General features: G+C 41.9%; 1 protein-coding gene across 4 annotated transcripts in view; it reads right to left on the bottom strand.

Moving 5' to 3' along the window:
• The window catches only part of ESCO1 (establishment of sister chromatid cohesion N-acetyltransferase 1), a 226,426-nt gene that overhangs the window by 193,074 nt on the left and 13,029 nt on the right, over nt 1-20,323 (bottom strand). The window contains exon 2 of one of the 4 annotated variants that reach the window (XM_085605784.1): nt 6,315-6,368. The exons of 2 other annotated variants lie outside the window; for them this stretch is intronic. The gene's annotated coding sequence lies outside the window, so the exon portion shown is untranslated. Of the gene's footprint in view, nt 1-6,314; nt 6,369-19,268; nt 19,336-20,323 lie in introns of all 4 variants that reach the window. One more of the 4 variants, XM_085605785.1, reaches the window with a different exon arrangement.

Genomic DNA, 20,323 nt, shown 5'->3' with positions numbered 1-20,323 from the left:
ATATAGCAAAGTTTGTAGGAATGGGAACAGAGTCAATGTCCGGAGTGTAACTAGTGAAGACACGGGCGAGTGTATTGCTGGCAGATTAAATTATTTAGTTTTGGCAAGTGATGTAGAGAATTCTAAATACATTCAGCTAGTGAAAAACGTGGAGACCACAGAGTTAGCGTAGGAATGATCCTTAAATGCATAGAAATGTTGGTAGACACGGGAGCTGGGGTCAAAATTATTTCAGTTGACAAAATTGCTGCACAAGAGTACTTTTGCCACCCGATATATGCAGAGTAGTCTTTAAATACAGCATCATAGATTTCGTTGGGTATTTCTGGGTGGTACTACTTTCAAACAACGTGAAATCAGAAGTAAGATCTACGTGGCAAAGAGGGGGATCAATATGTTGAGTTAGTAAAATTAAGTTAAAGTTCAAATGGATTTAAGGGTAGGGCCAAAAGTGCAAGTATTCTTGTTTGAGGAGGACATATCTGGGATAAGAGTTGAATTTACTTCAAAAGAGTTTAGATGACTTATGCATGTGCACGGATATTCGAGTTGTGAATAAAGCCATGCAGGGTGAAAGTTTCCCGTTACCAAGAATTGAGGATTTTATCTGTACTGTAGGTTATGCCAAATGGTATACAAAGCTTGATCTTAGGGCTGCATATCATCAGGGAGCTTCAGACTCCGCTTCAAAATATCTGTTTTTGTTGCCCCTGTTGGCTCTTAATAGTTTTGCCATATGCCTTTCGGCCAGGCATCAGCTGCTTCAAGCTTTAAAATGATTATCACAAGCATGTCCAGAGTATTAAAATGTTGTGACCTTTCCTGATGAAACTCACGTTTTTTGGTAGTGACATACAAGCCATATGACTCAACAATCTTATGGAGAGTTCAGTTGGCAATTATGCAACATTAAATAAATTAGGGCGTTTTTTTAGAGTGCAAGAAGTGGAATACCTAGGACATGTGCTAACGAAAGAAGATGTCAAAACCAAAAGAGTTGTCAAGAGATTTTTCAACGTGTTCCTGCCGAACGAGAAGGTGCAGTGGTGAACTTTTACTCGTAGGTGCAACTTTTACTCAAAGTTTTTAAAAGACTTTGGAAAGATCACAGAGAGTCTCCGATGATTATTAAGAAATAAAGTTCTGGTTAAAAGGTGTGTGGAATGTCAGGTGGTATTTAATAAAATGAAGGAACTCATTTCAACGGCACCTATTTTACAGCCCTATATTAAGGAAACATTAAGCTGTCACAGTTGGTGCACGAGTGTGTGGTCTAGGTGCAGTATTGACACTGCAATGAGAGGGCAGAATTTATTGTGGGTTTTGCGCCCAGGACTTTGAGGCCAGCTGAAACGGAGATGCTGGCTAGCATGTGGGGATTGAAAAATTTAGAGCTTATCCTTGTAGTAGGCCAATCATGTTGAAAACAGACTATTGTCCTTATGGATATCCCATCTGTGCAAAAAGTTGAAGATCATAGCGAGACTAACCAGATGTGCCATGAGGCTATTAAGAATTCAGTTTTAGGGTGGATATATTCCCGATAGAAAGCATTCAAAAGGCTGTTTGCTTATCCAGGTCATCACTTCATAGAAGACATTCGCGATTAAATACTTGTGCATTCTGAGCTTGTCTGCTGAGGACGATTAGGCTGCAGGTAGGCAGGTTAGTGGATGCCTGTACTCCCAAATAATATAATATTTGATCCCTTTAATGCCGTGTTAGACTCATCATTACTGAAAACAAGCTTTCTAGGGCTGCCACTCAGACATACGTGTTCCTCTGCTGAACTGCCCTCAATACCCAGCTCTCTGCTATACAATGTGCCCTCACAATTAACTTTGTAGCCTCCCATTCATTTACCTGCAACTTTTGTCAAATAATTACATCTTCTCCCATAAGTGCTCTGAGCCTGCGTCTTAGTAACAAGTCTCCCTGAGGGAACCCTATTCCATTTGCCACCTAATTTGAAACATTTTCATAGCAGACCAACTCAACACTATTTGTAAGTTCTCCACTAACACATAAATAGTTCAATCTAGTAAACATACCATGGACCTACCAATCAAATAAAAATGTATTCTGCAGTTCATGAAGCTTCTTTCTGTCAGATGTCCACCATACCCTGCTGACCTAGCACACATTAAGTCCTCTGTGTTTGACCTCTTTCAGACTAATGTCTTAGATTACTCAAGCACATTGTTTAACACAGAATTAAAGTTGTCACACCACAGTATTGAACCACCCCCGGGTGTCCCACAAAGAGGAACTAAGTTAAAAAAAAGATTAAGTCTTCCAAATTGGTGGCATTAGCTTGTACAAAGCACACATCCAATCTAGCAAGCTGCCTGTCAAGCAGAATATATCCTCCCCACAGTTCAGAAGTTTGAATGGATCATCAATGAAACCCCACTGACACCCATGTCACCATACTCCTTGAAAGTGTTGAATACAACGTGTGATATACTTTACCCAATATTTCTTGGCTACTGTTACATGTTGACATGGGATCAAGATCAAATGCAATTCATTCATGTAATGAGTTTTGCATTAGCTGTGCAAATGCCTCTTTTCAAAATTGTTTTACCCTACTTATATTTCCAGGTAATACATTTTTATCAAAGACCTCATTCCTCCATATACATCAATAAAGGATTCCTACCACCCCAAATCAACTCTTGCAGAATCATTAGCTGTTTCCACCCCTGTCACAATGTGCCCATGAACTATCACCACCAAACATATTAGTGACATTTTGTTGCAGTCTGCTCTGGGGACCTCAAGGACTAGCCTGCTTTGCCCTCATTAAGTGGGCCTCCAGTCACCGCGCAGCCTTTAAGTTGAATGCAGGCCTCCCGTGGAGCGGAATGCGCCTGGGCGAGGACCGGGCCAACAGCGGACCCATCCGTGCCTGGACAAGGCTGGCTCGGCCCATCCTCTTGGCCCGACGACCTATTGGTACAATTCCCCTCTTTTCTCCACCAGCTACCACAATTAAAGTCCTCTTCAGATCAAGTCTTAAAGTAGGCTTTTCTTTTCTCTATTGTACACCATGGGTAAAAGAAAGGCCAACAAGCTTAAAAGGCCAAAAGAACTGGAAGTATCTGGATCGACCTCTATAACAAACTATTTGACAACTGTAATTGGGGCAATTACATTTAACATTGGCTTTGTGGAAGAGAGACTAGGCTCTGTTCAGGGACTCTTTGAATTCACCTACCATTTCACATGAGCAAACTCAGGCCCGTGTGATGACTTCATCCACTAAAGTAAGCATAACATCTGCTGATAAGCACATTATGGCAACAGACCAACACAGGGACTCATGTGGCAGTGCCAGTGGGGTATACAGTACAACTGGCACTGCAAATTCAGCTCTATATAGGGACTACACAACACATGGTCTCATGAGAAATACCACTAGTAGTCGCTGTGCGAAAACAAGCACAGTGCCTCTTAAAAAGGAAAAAAAAAAAAAAAATGACAGCTCATCCTTAAAATCAGCAAAGTTAATGCCTAAAAGCTTTTCTGTTACACCTCAAGTGGAGGGGGACGAAATAGCAGCAATAAATATGCTAGATATTAAATTGGCAAATTACAGCAAAACTTTCCTTTCATTACTGGAAATAAAATTCCAAGATATTTAAAGAAATCCAGGACTTCCTGAAATTGGTGGAAGATTAAATCATTTCTACTAGCATGTCGCACCAGCAAACAAGGTCTGTTGTGAGTGCCTTGAGAACGGATAAGCATATTCCACCTATTTTGCCAAATAATAAAACTGGCTGTCATGACCTGCAAATTATCATGGCCCTACAAATTCATATTCAATTACTACCTCATCTGGGGAGGGAATGGAAAACCCTCCTGCTGTCTTCTACTCAGTTAACAAACCAAAATATTCCCCTCCTAGAGAACCTCACCAACATAGAACTGAAGCAACTTGTCTCCACCCACGCCCACACCGCTGGACACACACTTGACCAAGTCTTCGCAGGAGGAAACAGCATCTCCTTCAACCACACCACAGAACATCTCTAGACTGACCACCACTGCATCCATTTCTCTTTTAGAAAACCCACTGCTCACAAGCACGCTCACCGCCCCCACGCAGACTCTGGAACAAAGTCTCAGAGGAACACCTCACCTCTGCCCTCACCTGCACCCCACCCCCCACTATGACAGACGCCAGCACCACGGCAAGCGAACCTCTACCGATGGATCACCAAGTGTACCAACACACTTGCCCGCCCCCCCCCTCCAGAAGACCACAACAAGAAAGCAAACTGGTTCACCCCGGTTCTCCAAGTATCCAAGTGCTCCTGCCGGCAGCTGGAAAAGACATGGAGAAATAGCAAAACTCCAGAAACATGCAACACCTACAAAACTGCCACTTTGGCACACCACCAACTCATCAAAACCACAAAAAAGAATTTCCTCCAAGACAAAGTCCTCTCCAACACCCACAACACCAAGGAACTCTTCTCCATCATACAGGAATTTGCCAAACCCAACAGTGAAACAAAGGACGTCCCTTCCTCCCACGACCTCTGCAACAGACTCAGCTTCTTCTTTCACCGCAAGATTCTATTCTACGATAACTTCGACGATCAAGACCTCAGCACCACCCCAACTCCCGCCTCCAGCGACACCACCCAACAGACCCTACTTACGCCAACTCCACTCACGACAGAAGACACCATAAAGACCATGAAGAGCATCCAGTCCAGATCACCTTCAGACCCCTGCCCGCCTCACATCTTCCACAGGGCCACCAAAGCCATCGCACCCGAGCTATGTCGGACAAATAGCTGCTCCCTCGAGACCGCCACTTTCCCCGACAACTGGAAGCATGCTGAAGTCAACCCCCTCCTGAAGAAACCCTCCGCAGACCCGACGTACCTCAAGAATTTCAGGCCCATCTCACGGCTTCCTTTCGCAGCCAAGGTCATCGAGAAGGCTGTCAACACCCAGCTAGCACACTTCATATAAGCCAACTACATCCTAGACACCTCCCAATCCGGATTCCGCAACAACAACAGCACTGAGACAGCCCTCATTGCCGCCACAGACGACCAAGTCCAAACAGCAGCCCTCATCCTCCTGGCCCTTTCAGCAGCCTTCAACACCATCTTCCACCTGACACCAGTCACCAGACTCCACAACACTGGCATCCAAGGAAAAGCCCTAGACTGGATACGCTCATTTCTCACCAGCAGAACACAGAGAATAAGACTCCCGCCCTTCCTCTCAGAACCAAGAGACCAGATGTGGAGTTCCCCAAGGATCCTCCCTCAGTCCCACCCTCTTTAACGTCTGAGTGGCCCCCCTCACAACCATCGCCAGAAATCATGGGCTCAACATAGTCTCCTACGCGGATAATATCCAACTCATCCTCTCCCTCACCAAGGAACTCAACATCACCAGGCACAACCTACACGAAGGGGTGAAAGTCGTTGCATTCTGGATGAAGAACAGCTGCCTGAAACTCAAAGCAGAGAAAACAGAAGTCCTCATCCTCGGCACCACCCCCTCAAAATGGGACGACACCTGGTGGCCCCCCGCCCTCAGAAACCCACCCACCCACCCAGACAGACCATGCATGCAACCTCGGCATCATACTGGACTCATCGCTCACAATGAATCGACAGATCAACGCAGTCTCCTCTGCATGCTTCTACACCCTCCACATACTACCTCCGCGTACTACGTAAAACATTCCAAATGGATACCCGTTGACTCCAGGAAAATGGTCACTCACGCCCTCATCGCCAGCAGCTTGGACTACAGCAACGCCCTCTACACAGGAATCAACAAGAAACTCCAGACCGTCCAGAATGCCACAGCCAGACAAATCCTCCACTGGCTCCCCGTTGAAAGAAAGATAACTTTCAAGCTGCTCACGCACACATACAAGCCCCTCCACAACATTGGACCTCAATACCGCAACCACCACCTCTTTGGCCCACCCAAGAGAAACCTACGAACAGCAGACCTCTCCCTAGCCACTGTCCCACGCTTCCGCAGCAACAGAGTGGGTGGAAGGTCCTTCTCCTACCTTGCAGCCAAGGCATGGAATGAGCTGACTCTCCACCTACAGCGAAGCCCAACACTGGACCAATTCCAGAAAGACCTCAAGACCTGGCTCTTCGAATTACCCCAATGGAGCTGCCCCCCCCCCCCCCCCCAGCACCTTGAGACCCTAACGGGTGATAGCGCGATTTACAAAACTCTGACTGATTGAAAACAACACTGGTCAAAACACTGCTACAATGACTAAACTGTTTGGCAAAAGTAGGCGGAAGAATTCATACCTGGACTTAATGAGTAGATATGCTCCCTTGGACTCCGCACATGTTGCTGAGTGACTGGAAAGCAAAGACATTATAGTTTCAAACCCTTCACAAGTTGATAGTCCAAGTATAAAATAAAACCTTACGCCTGTTACAGTTGGACTGCATGGTATGTTAATTCAAAGGAGTAGTATCACTAACGGTAAAAACTTTATTTTCTGGAATATAGCTGTCATCTGTCTAACCCTGAATGGCAGAACTTTATAAAAAATTATGACATCATCTATTGCCAAGAGACATGGGCCATCGAAGACTTGTGTGGATGGTCTCCTACGTTTTGTCAACTGGCCATTCCTTCTTATGTGGGCAGACACAAAGGGGGTATTGTGATCCTTATTTCAACTAATATTTTATGTTTGGGTATTGATTATAATCTTTTCTGCTTGGTTTCAAGTTTTGCTTTATTCTTTTCCTAGAAAGACCGATTTATTGCTCATTCATTTTTATAATAATATGTTTGATATTCATTCAGAGATTACAGATCTCCTAGACGATACTTCGACCCAGTTCACCAGTCAATATCAAAAGCAGTTATCAACAGTATGGGCAAGAGACCTGAACATCGCTATTTGCAATTTTAGTAGAAATTCGGCATGTGGTGCTGTGGACCCTGAAGAGGAAAACAGGTCACATTTCCAACATTGCCCATATGAGGATAACCTAATTGGGCTACTCACAAAACAGAATTTACTTTTAGCTGGCGATTTAGCAGGAAAAGGCGAGATACATATTTAAACTTTCACAGGTACAAGACAAGGTAGAACTATTGATTTGATTGCAATCTCCTCTGATCTGCAAGTTTTATCCAATGATTTTCAGATCATTGTTAGCTATATGAGTGAACACAGTCCCCTCCACCTAAACCTGGATTTACAATGTAGGTCTGACGGACTGCATTCAGCTAGGTGAATTGGCTTATAGAGAAAATAATGGCGCAATGATCAAATGGGAGAAAATAGATACTCCCTCCTTAACGAAAGACATGGTCTGTAGGGAATATGAATCACTGATATTAGCTCCATCATGAATTCTTACATCTCCATCAGTCAAGAGATATCACCTGCCCTCATTACCCAGAAAATTAACAACACACATCTGTGCATAGATGGTTTAACTCAGCATGCTTCATCACCCACAAACAACTCCTAACGGGCCTTAAAGTAGACACGGTGTGATATTATTCTTATTAGGAAAATTTGCCTAACTTATAAAACGGCCTTAGAGTCTTGCAAAGATGAGAGAAGGGTAGCTGCATGGGCGGATCTATAAAGCAACAAGCATTACCAGGGACCCTAGGAGCTTCTGGGATATTATAAGCCTTCCTTATTTTGCTGATCATAGCAACTTTACAATTTGTGAATAACATCCCTGCTGAATCATGAATGGTTTTTTTGCTGAGGTTTTCACTTCAGATATTAATGGGGACCATCTAGTTGGAAGATGCGGATAATCACTGTTCCTATGGTCTCTATAATTACAATAGATCTATTGAAGTCACTGAAAGAAACCATACAATCATGACACCTCCCCTAAGAAAAGCCTTAAGTGCTCACGGCGTGCCAGCGAACATCATTAAAGCCAATGTCGCTTTATGGAACCCAATTATTACTAATATACTAAGTGCTGTGATAGCGACATGGAGGGAGGCAGTTATAATTCAATTCTTTAAAAGGACAGGAACAACGTGTTATCGACCAATCTCCCTCCTTGAATCAACTTCAAAAATATTGGGAAGGGTTCTTTTACGAGTTCAGAGCACTGGGCAAAAACAAACTTTATCTTGTCCGACGTCCAATGCAGCTTCCGCCCGGGTATTGGGACTGTAGAACGGTCTTTAAACCTCTCACTAATAAGAAGGAAATATTTTCAAGGGCAGAGGAGAAGCTGTACATATAGCTTTTTTGGACCTTTCCCGCGCCTTTGACAACTTTAACCGATCTAAACTATGAGAAATGCTACATGTAATGGAAGTTGAGGAGCCTTTGATTATTTTACTTTAAAAAACTTCACAGGGATACTTCAGTTGTAATAAGATATGGTCGAAACCGAAAATGCAATGCCTCAGTGAGCTTCAAACGCGGTAAACAGCAGAGCTGCACTTTAGATTCATTTTTATTTTATATTAATGGACTGGATTTCTTTCTTCTGCAACATAGAGTGGACGTTCGCCAGCTGGGCAACCACTCTATACCAACCCTGTTGTACGCCAATGACGTGGTTCTATTAGCAAGGATTGCAAATGCTTTCCAGATCCTTTGAGTCGCTTTTATTAGTTTTACCAGTAGTCTAGATTTAGAAGTTAATTTAAGAAAAACCATCATAATGATAAGTGGACCAAGAAATGTGAAATCCAAACCATATTTTATTAACAAGGAGGAGGTTGCTAAGAGTACAACTTTAAAGTACCTGGGTATTACGTACTGGGGACACAATAAATGCAAGATCACAGCAATTCTTGAGAGTGACAGGCTAGCTTTCATTTTGCCAGTAAGCTTAGGCATTGGCCATTGAATGAGATGCTACGTATGTACAAGAGCAAATGTATACCGGTTGCAATGTATTGGGTGGTGTATGCGAATATAGGAGTTACTCAAAAAGTAGAAAATGCTTTACTATGCAGACTCAGCTCTGCTTCAAAGAGCACTGCCACACACCTGTTGCAGCAAGTATTTATCAGACATTTTACGAGCATGCGTCTTATTTTTATGGAACATCATCTGGCTTTTCCCAGAGGCAACCTTTTCGCAACAATATTTAAAATACCTAGGACAAAATAATTAAACTTTCCATGGCTCACCCACCTCAAAAATAGAATTTTGAGCTGGGTGTTCCATAGTTTTGAAACCCCGAGACTATTTATAAACATAGTATACTCCGGATTAAAACGGTTTTTAAAATTACTGTACTAAGGAGAGAATGATACAATTACAGCTTGGTCTTCTGCAGTCAAATATGCTGCCTTAATTACGACCTCTGCCATAGAACCTTACTTAACTCTCTTAAGTAAACCTCAACACCGTTTTTATCTTACCCATCTTCGCCTAAGTACTTTTCATTTCCTGATAGAATTTCTTTTTCAGGAGGGTTGGGTTGGGAATTTGCCAACGTGCCCTTGGGGTAATAGGTCTCAGCAAAGCACAATTGACTTTACGCTGTTTTCCACCTTATACAGTAACCAGCTTAAACGTTTTATACTGCGGATACTGTGGACCTCTGCTATTAGATTAAATAAGATGGGAATATTATACCTACAGCGTCTTGATACACAAGAAATTAGTTCTGAGGTATTACATTATATCTGTACAATTCTAACAGTGAGAAGATATGAACTCGTTCTCTGATTATTTTAATTTTTGTAATTAAGGTATTAAAAAAAACATTGATTAGACCAATTGCTCTAGCTCCAACTGTATGACTACTCATGTTTGGACGTCTTTATTGTAACTTGTATGGTATTTTACCAAATAAAGTTGATGACTGACTGATATGTCTGCAACAGCCTCATGTGCATCCCAACTATCCCATCTAGGCATGCCCAATGTCCTGGAAGGAAATAAGTCAATCCAACCCTCAATCTCACATTCCAAATGGTTGAAAAAACAATTCTAACTAGTCAATAGGATTTTCCAAGTGTGGACGTTTTCCCCATTTTAACTATATATGTTCATTAATATTAGTTATTCTAGATTAGAATTCATGCATGTATATTAACATAGAGCTATTATAACTGAAATAAAATCATTACAATGCATTTTGCTGTGTTTCCAGGAATAGGCTAAACTAAACCTCAATTAGGCCCAGACTACATCTGTTGTCTTTAGATTGTATTTTAAAATTTTTATTGATGATGGTGTTTCTTGTAGGTGAGGATTACTCTTATTTTTTCCTCATCTTCCTTGTCTCTTTCTTCTTTTCTGTTTCCCTTCTGAGGTATTCTTTTCGTGTCTCTTGTGGACTCTGGACTTTCTTTTGTTTTCTGCCGTGTTTTCTTCCTCTGTGTTTGTCGCAGCCTGTAGCCCTATGTTTTGTTAGTTTTCCATTTTCAGCCCCATTTCATTCCTGTTCTGGCCAGTGGGTGCGTTTTGGGGAAGTCTTTTGTACTTTCTTATATCCTTTCTCTAACGTTGTTGTTTTTTCTTCGCTGTTGTGTAAGAAGGGAGGATGGTTTCTATGTTTGATTTCTTTTCTTCTCTGTTCCTTGTTTTCTCTCTTGGTTGCTCTTCTTTCTATGGTTGTTCTCACACTGTTCCTCTTTTGATGGATATTCTTTTATTGTTGTTCTTTTGCTTTTGTATAATCATTCTGCTTTCACTTTCTCAGGTTCTTCTCTTATGTTTCTAGTTTTTTTGTTTCCCGTATAAGAAAGGGAGATACGTTATATCCTGTTAATGTTAATCCATTGTTATTCTACCACAAGTGGAATGTTAATGTGATGATGCTATCAGAATGTTGGGGAGTCTGTCAGAGAAGGGACAGTTGACTGGGCTGAGCTGCCTGCTGGCTGCACCTGGTGGGGTCTTGAACCAGTCTTGATCTAATCTACTTATGGTCTCCCTGTGATCTTGTACCATCTTCTAATAAACCACCTTTAATCATCTCAACTGAGTGGACTTGATTACTACATGGTTGCAGTATTATGATGTTCAATGTGTGTTTGTAGCGCAAGTGGTGTCAAGTAAGAAATATAATGTGCACCGTTTATACTATACGACACTGTTCTCAAAGAACTCGCTGGAGGAAGCCTTTTATTACTTTCCAAGGCTTTTCCTACTAGAACATCCTATTGTATTCATTCAGGATTGTTTTCTGTTTATGTAACTAGTTTGTTCTGAAACCTTCAGATGACATAAGGTCAAAAAGGGCGAATCAATTTGCATGTAGTAGCATTATCGACTTTGTGACGTTTTAGAATGTGAAATGTGATTTGCTGTAATAATGCTACCACCATGCTGACTTTGCTGTCTCCATGAGTTCCTAAGCTGGAAATGACTATATAGACCCTTGAATTTAGCGGCGAGCCAGATCATTTTGGATTTCCACTAAGGAATACAGATTTCGTATTGATTTGCTGCCTATTTTAGACAATCTATTTTTCTGATTTTTGCTGACTATTGTATTATTCCTATACAAGAGAGTCTTTACAGCAAATGTCTTGTACTACAACTGATTTAATGAGAATTACTGTTGCATTTAAATTTTTTTAATTTCTGTACTGCACTTTACATTTTAATAATCATTAAATCATTCTTTTTTCCTAATTCTAGAGTCAGTCCTTTCTAATTGACTGTATAAGAAATGTTGTTTGGATCTTGTCCCTAGGGACACATTACCTCAAAGTTCTTGAGGTTAACACTGCACTAACTAAGGCTAATACCGACTGACCCGGACTGACTGCAAAGGCGACGCGCCCTAATAGATTACCAAGGACGATTTATTTTTATACTTATAACTTGACAGGACCCAAGAGTCCATACGGATATAAATACGCCCTGAGGAAGCCCCAGGCCGGATGGCCAACTAAATGGGGTGAAACACGTGTTGGCTGCACTTCTCTTGTTGCTCGCTCACCAAAAAAGTCACAAATACCTCATGCAATTGCAATTAAAAACTTCTCTCATGTTAAAATCGCTACTGCTGTCTCTGGAATTTTCTCCACAACTATCAACAAAAAAAAAAAAAAAAAACATTTGTCCTAACACCCTTTTGTAACACTGTACCAACCCCTGCAAATTCAGGAGTGCATCTGATGTGTGGATTATCTAAGATTAGGCACGCCCAATGAAGACAAACATACAAGCACGGTCATGTTTTGTCATAGAAAGTATGTAATTTTAACTGGATGCAAGTCTTACACATTTTGGGCCTAATTAAGACAGCCTTTTATCATTAGTAGGTAGGCTTTGCATGTGGAAATTCATAAGTACAACCTGTTCACAAAAAGATATTTGGGAACTACACCCCAATTACAGTCACCAGTCTGCAGCATCCATTAAAATTAACTATATCTCATGTGAAGAAATAGATTTTCTGTTACATTGTTAAAAATTGGATCCAAATACTTCTCCTTAATGTTGCACATGGAGCTAGCCCACAACTTGGCTGTGCAGTAACACTTGCATCTAATGTTGAGAGGTAGTTAGCAAATTTAAATCCAGACACGGCAAACACAGCTGGAGTTCATACATGTAGTACCATTAGACTAATTAATAGCAGGTTTTATATACAAAGCATGCATTTATTATCAGTTATTTGGGGGGGTAGTGGGGAGGGGCTGCTATATATAAACCGTTTCTCCAGTACTGGCTGGGATAGATCCTTTTGCCTGTAGGAAACGAAAGTGGAACACCACCCACATTCAGCAGTTGCCCTTATATCTGCCAGCGGAAGTGTCAAACATGCGGTAAAGAGGCAGATAGAGTTGCCCCTCACCACGAAGCTCGTGTTCCTCCATAGGCCCAGAGTTTATTGGAGTTCTCCAAATGCTGAGGCCTGACAAAGGGTTAAGATTTCGAACATGCTCCTTCTCACTGGACTATCAAGTAGAAAATGTAGACCTTAGAAAGGGAGCGGCTGTTCTGACTGTGGCTGAGAGTGGAACGCTCTGTGCAGTCGCTGACCTGGGAAGGAAGGAAGGAAGTGCAGCCAGAACATTCTGGCTGCTGCAAGCAATTAGGCAGCAACCGAAAGCACATATACAGTACACCGGGGACTCAAACACATGATGAAGATTCCGGAATACCCACACCAAATCAGAACTGTGCGTTTTAAATCTAGATTGGTCCCAAATGTAAGCAGAGAAGGTAAACCAAATGGCCACACTAGACCAGAGAAATAGAGCCAATTAGCATGATAGAAGAATAACGCAGCAGTCATATTTGAATATTAGTATCAGGAATGGCTTTATAAACTTTTTGTGATGAATCGGGGGGAAAACAACTGTCTGCTACTGGAAAAACAATAGACAAGTATATTGCAATATAAACATGTCACTATAGTAAGAGCCATTGACTATAATAAACTATGAAATGGATTGCAAAAATGCTTTGTAATTATTACTTTTCTTGCTAATTCCAGTAATGCCTAAGGCAGCCACTGCATTTCTAAAATGTCCGCCACAGTCTCCTTTATGATGCGTCTCCCCCCCCCTCCTTTAGTGGGGAAGATATTATAGTGAGCATAGAGGGCTCTCCTTGGTTGCTGAAGGATGATTAGCAACAACTAATGGTGGAAAGCCATTGGACAACACAATAGGAAAATAAACTTCATCTGGACCTGTATTTGGAACTTTTTCCTAAGTCTGGTCAGTTAACAGCTTTGCAGGGGTAGCGAATGAGTACACATTCTCTGTGTAGGATGAGGAGTTATTACTTCAAAGCGTTAACCCCAACCAAAAGAGTGTTAGAAGACGGGGCAAAAGTGATGCATTTTACAACTCCAGGAAACAAATCTATTAAGTAAAAAGCATATTTTACAGGCTGTTCTGGAAAATAACTATTCTAATACTATAATTTATAAGACAGTACCAATGAGCATTCGTTCACCACAGCAACACTATATGTATGTATCTATGTGTAAACTCGGCCTGTTAAGGCAACTGCAACACACTACAAATGAGTTTAACTGGTATAAAAAAAAATTATTTTTTTTATCACTTTTCAAAACATCAAATCGATAGGTTTGTTAGGAAGAACTCCAAAAACTGTGTGCATTATATGAATGGCAAAAGCTGATGAAATGTTAAACACATTTCTATGACGCTTGCCACTATATGGTCATGGGTCATTAAATTGCAACATCCCAATTTGAGACATTCCCTTCTATGTAGTTAAAACATCAGACATTCTCGTTTATCAGAAAATAGTACAAGTTTATCTGTATAACATTTTTTACTGATGTCTGGTTCACTCACCCTTCTGTTTTCATCAGCGCCAGGATACCCTTGTGGGTGATGGTGCGCTCTACAGATCTGCATAACCTAACATGCCTCATTTAGAGGTGAGGAAAGGAATGCGTTTTTGATGGCAGAACCACCACTGGCTCAGCCATCAAAATAACCCTTAGTGGTGCTGTACTATCAGTTAAAAGTGTGTCAGAAGGCCTAGAGTTATTAGGATGTCATTAAGACACCATGTTACCACCTTTGTTTTGGCTTGAGCCTGTGAAAGCATGTGCTAGCACATGCATTCACTTGCGAGACACTACTGTTTAGAAAAAGGGTTTACAGCTGCCCATTGCTTGCCATATGTGCGCTTCAGTGTTAATCTTTTTGCAGTCACCTTAATAGACTAGTCCAGGCTAAAAGTCACTTCCGATACTTGATGGAGCACAGGCCAAGCACAAATTAACTCAACTTAATCAGTGCAAATCTGCTGCTCCCGATGTGATCGAGGCCATTTCTTCATCCCTAGCCCGGCTTCAGCTACATGCTGCTCCCTCCATAGGTAACCCTTTGTCATGTTTTTTCTTTTTTTTTGCAGTACTCGGATAATCATGTTATTATGGCGTCACTTGAGGAGCTTGGAACAGCGTGGGAAGGTCGCCTCCCCTCACTTTGCCTCTTAGTTTGCATACGATACTGGGATGATAATAACAAGGCCATTTGAAGAAATGCAATAGACTACTGTGTTAAGGTTTGTACACAGAAAATTCTGCATAGGCAGTGCCACTGGGATTTTGATAAGGGACGGGCAAATTATGCAGCAGTGATGAAGAATTTAAGAAACAAGAAGATTAATCCTAATCCACACTCCACTAACTGTTAGCCATGCTGAACAGCAGCCACACTGGTGTACAACATAGCTAAAACACATGGACAAAGCAAATCGCTCTTGCATAGGCACAGCCTAATGGATTTGCCAAAGCTTGTTTTAAATTCTGGCTTGACAACTCAACTGTCTGCTATGGCTTTTTCACTAATTTCCTAAATGTACACCTAACAGCTCTAGAAAATGTTATGAAATATCACATGGCCATTTATAGTGAAAATCACGTGATCACTGCTCTGATATCGAAGAAGCCACATGTTTTATAACAGGTGCACGAAGTAGATTCTTGTTTAGTGAATTTGTAATCTTGAATACTTGTTCATGCAAGCAAAAACTGCAATATTTTGAAAGGGGCATCCAATGTAGAAAGAAAAAAAAGATTTCTTTAACCAGTTCTGCATTGCTAAAAATCTCTAAAAATAGGTATTACAGGATGTCTTCTTGGGCGTTGAGATGTATTGCTCTGTCATTTGTGATATGCATCACTCCCTGCTATTGAAAACTCTAAGACTCTGATCCAACTCAATTCTGATGTGCAGTAATCTCAGCTATTTTACCAAGAGCCCCAACCAGTTCTTTCAATGTGCACCACGATGTGTTCTATTAAAATAGCAGAGTACTGCACATAGGAATGAGGTGCATTGGAAACACAGCTCCAAAAACAGCTCTGTTGATGCACCTCATTTCTGATGTGGCGCACCGCTAAAGACCTATATTATACACAGCTTTTGTGGTGCATCTAATTTCTAATGTACAGCACTCTTTTGATCAACCACTGAGACCCAAACATCTCCACAAGTGAATAGACCTCGAACCCCAGCATTCTTCACTGGGACTAACAAAATGAATAGAAACTGACAAGTCTGTGACTAACCTGCTTGTTCCTGTGTAGGGAGCATGGACAAAACCCTGTTGTATGCAAAAGATTACAACGTTTCACTTTGCACTGATCCATTTATAAAATGTACTCCAGAACTTCAGTTATTCTGTGACTGGCTGCGTGCGCTTGTTCTTGCGCCCAACATGCCCCACGTGCTTAGAAACCGAGTCACAGTAAATGCAGCACTGTTTGCAAGGTTTGATAGTGGAGGCAGGCACAGTCATAAAACATTACTCATTTGGGGAACGTCCTTTGACTCGGAGTATGTCACTTAACGCTGTAATGTTTGTAACATGCGGTATGAGTAGGCAAAGACACAGTCTATGACGTAGGGTTATTGATTGAAAATGCTTTGTGCAGACAGACATGCAGTAAGGAAGTCTACCATTTGTGAGATGCTTTGTGTAGGCAGATAGACTACTACACTGCACTACAAATGTGGGCGTAGTGTAGACAGAGTTGGCAAACACGGCATTTTTGATAACGTAATTACTGCCGCTAGATATGCTATAAGCACTGCACTATTGTATTATGTATTTTGTGTGCAACAATACTTTCTAAAGCCTGCCCCATCAATACAGTGCCAAGGCGATTGAAGACTGAAATTGGAGTCTCACACACTTGTGAGCACAGTAGTAGTACCAAAAAGTGAAGTTGTTGTAAAGTGAAGTTAACTGACTTCATCATGGATTGTGGGTTCATTAGTGTAGTGACACAGGCTGAGACAGGACACCATGCACCGTCTACACCTTGTACTCAATACAAAAAACAGATTGTGCACATAGCACTATATGCATATGTCACACTAGTGTACGCAGATAGATTGTAAATACATATGTTCCTATTATATCTGTGCAGTCACATTGAGACAGTAAACACTGCATAGTTCATTATCGAGTAGGGCGCTATCAGCACACAGGCACTCTGTTAACACTGCACGTAGTAAGGAGTGTTTAGTGCAGCCAGACACATGAGCAGACTGTATACACTTTATAGATCAGTAAAGTGAATGGCACAGTCAGAAGAGGCAAAATTACACATTACTTTCTATTGCCAGGTAAGTTATTAAGCAGTGGTCTATGGCAAGCTTGGGTATTATACAGTAATGTCAATTCATATATAGCCCTTCTGGCCCCCACAAATACCTATACCATAACACTCAGCAGGCAACAGTAGTACATACAGTCTGCATAATAACTCTTATGCAGCTCAGTCCTCTTACACTCACATGACATCTGTGCTGTGTCTCATAATATAGGAATCGCACTTATGGTCAATACACTACTGAAAAATGTAAGTATTAACACGGTTTACAGCATAAGTCCTAAAGCAAGCCATGGATACCTGTGTTTGGACAAGGTTATATGTACATATAGTTTTTCACAGAGAAAGGATTAAATATCTAGTAACATACTAATATTTCCCAGTAGCTACTATAGAATTGTACTACAGAAGCTGAATTAGAGAAGCACCCTGCATAAATCAGCACATTCTTTAACATGCGTTCAAATAATGAGATATGATGCTACTGTGATACAATCAAGGCTTGCAGGCCTAAATCTACACAGGTGCATTGTTCTCAAGTAAGAACAATTCACACAACTACACATTGGATTTTCAGTTTGCTGCTTGAAAATGTGCTCTCCTTACTGCAAAGTGGTTCACATTATGAAAGATTTCAAGGCTAGGCCATGGGAAGGAAATACAAGTATTGTCACTTTCCAGTCCCCGAGAAGTCTTTTAAACTTTTACAAATGGACTTTGTGGAGTTCCCGCCCACACACAAATTTCGGTATGCACTGGTGGTGGTCTGTATGTTCTCTGGCTGGATTGAAGCCTATGCTACGAAGAATAATGATGCACAAATAGTGGCTAAATGTTTGCTGAAGGAACTGATCCGAAGTATCAGGGTCGCATGCAAGATTATGTTAGAAAATGGTCCACATTTTGTGAATAAATTAGCTTTTATTCCCCGGATATTAAACAAAACTTCCATTGTGGGTACCATCCGCAGGCAGCTTGCACAGTGTGAAAGAGGAATGGCATTCTTAAAGCAAAGATTGCGAAGATATGTGCAGAGGAGGAACTGGACTTGGGCACATGCATTGCCCATAGCATTTCTAAGAATGCCACCTCTAAATTGAGCCCTCATGAGATTGTGACTGGCAGGTTGATGGGGATATGGAGGGCTCCCTAAGAAAATGCTATTGTATACATCGGGATGCAAAGCTGAGAGACTATTGCATTGCCCTGACAAAAAAAGACAGACTTTTGTACAATAAGGGGAAGGATGCCATGCATGCATCATCCACCACTATAGGACATGGTCTCTGGCCCGAAGACTGGGAATTTAATAAGAATTTCCAGCGTAACAATTGTCTTCAGCTGAGGTGGAAGGGCCCCACTTTCTAGTAACATTTTTATGATTTTTCGAGGCCTGCAACATCACTGTAAAAGGGTGTATGGTGGTCATCAATCCCAGATGCAGTCACAGTCGAAGGAAGGTGTAGCAAACACAACAGCTTTTTGGATGTACTGGAACGGGAGACGCTGACCCTCTTGAAAGCAGTCACCAAGGGTAGTGAGACCAGCCTGGCCCCAAAATTGTAACTCTTGATTAGTCAATTGTGTCCTTGTTGATTTGGGAGCTCTGGGCACAGAGGATGAGGTTCTTGGTAACCTGTAACCCTCTAAACAGGCAGTTAAGAACTACTCATGAAAAGTGGAGGAGACCACGCCCAGCCCTGGGGACCGTAAGCAGTAAAATATCAACTCGGTGAAGAGGGGGGACTTAAGATAAATGTCTCCCCGAGTGAACAGGAGGCTATCCAAGGGGTGAGCAATAGCACCTGGGCTGCTGGATAATTGCATTAAAAGTTGGGAGCGCGGAGGCCTCCCTGGTCCAGCCAAAGTCTTAATTTAGGAAGAGCCACCCTAAGGGGGAAGTTGTGCCATATTAGCTTGCCAAGCAGTTTATCTTTGAAGAATACCCAGAGAAGAACTATAGGAAGGTTGGCAAAGTAGCATACGAGGCCAAGGAGCATGACCATCTTTGGAAGGAGGGAGGGATCGCTAAACGGCGAATTGTGATCGGATAGATGAAACCACTACAGTCAGGTTGCCATTGAGAAGATATTGATCAGTATGACATATGCAGATGTCCAGATAGAGGAAGGTGTCTTCCCAACATATCTGGCCCTCCACATACTTCAAATACTCCGGAGGTGTATTAGGGGTTAATGGGAATAAACAGGACTTATACCAGCTTACCAAGGGACCAATAGATCTCCAAAGGTTACCAGCAGGTGAAGGACACCAGAATGACCACCCGAGAGATCTGTAAAGTAGAAAAGAAGATAGTCTGAATAGAATGAACTTGCATGGGCTCTGTCCAGCAAAGTGATTCCCCACTTCCCACCAGCCAGTAGAAAGTGAGCTGCTAAAGGCTCCATCATTAAAGCGAAGAAGAGGGGGCAATGCTGTCTGGTGTCCCGGCCCACCAGGATGACTTCAGAGAGCAACCTCCCCCTCCCACCTCAGCCAGACCCGTATTGTGGTATCTGCATAAAGTTGTCTAATCAGCCGAACAGCCTATACAGTACGACTTGTAGTTAAGGAACCCAGAATGACAAAGAAACCAACTCCCAAAGTTAGTGAGTTGATTCACCGCAACTGTGAAGTCAAACATTTGAGGTTCACTTCCATCACATGTTCATAAGGCTGAAGTTGTGGTGCTTTGATAACTAGCGGCAAGTCCTAAGAAGGGGCCACTGAATTAATGAGGGTGGCTCCATAAATAAATACCTTTTAGAAGACAGGGTGTCCAAAACTTCCATACTGGGAAGCTGCTCACTTGCCATGGGTGCACATAGCCTTTAAAGCCACCCACTGGACTCGGAGATTGGAAACTTTCAGGCTCAGATAAAATGTATCCTTGAGGGTACGCAACAACCTACCCCCCCACACTTCAGGAGAGCACTGAAAAATAATAATCAATGGTGGTTTCACACATATAAAAGAGACCAAACACTTGTGAATTTATAGGGCAAAAACTGTATGAATGGGGGCCTGTTTAATCCATCATCCAGTGGGAATGTTTTACCGATATCCACTCGTGCTGAGCATACTCTTGCCCAGGGAAAACTATTATCACTATGATCTACCTGTAGTAAGAGTGTGGATGTATTAAATGGCTGTGTTTTGTCTTTTGCAAAGCTTGTAAGGAACGTGACTTGTATGTGATTTATGACGGCTGTCAGGTGACCTATGGCACACCCGATACTATGGCAAATAAGGATTACATTGTATGAAGTACACTGATTGAC

This window comes from Triturus cristatus, chromosome 5_1 (assembly GCF_964204655.1).
Source record: "Triturus cristatus chromosome 5_1, aTriCri1.1, whole genome shotgun sequence".
NCBI lineage: Eukaryota > Metazoa > Chordata > Amphibia > Caudata > Salamandridae > Triturus > Triturus cristatus.
This window is presented reverse-complemented; position numbering and strand designations above follow the sequence as displayed.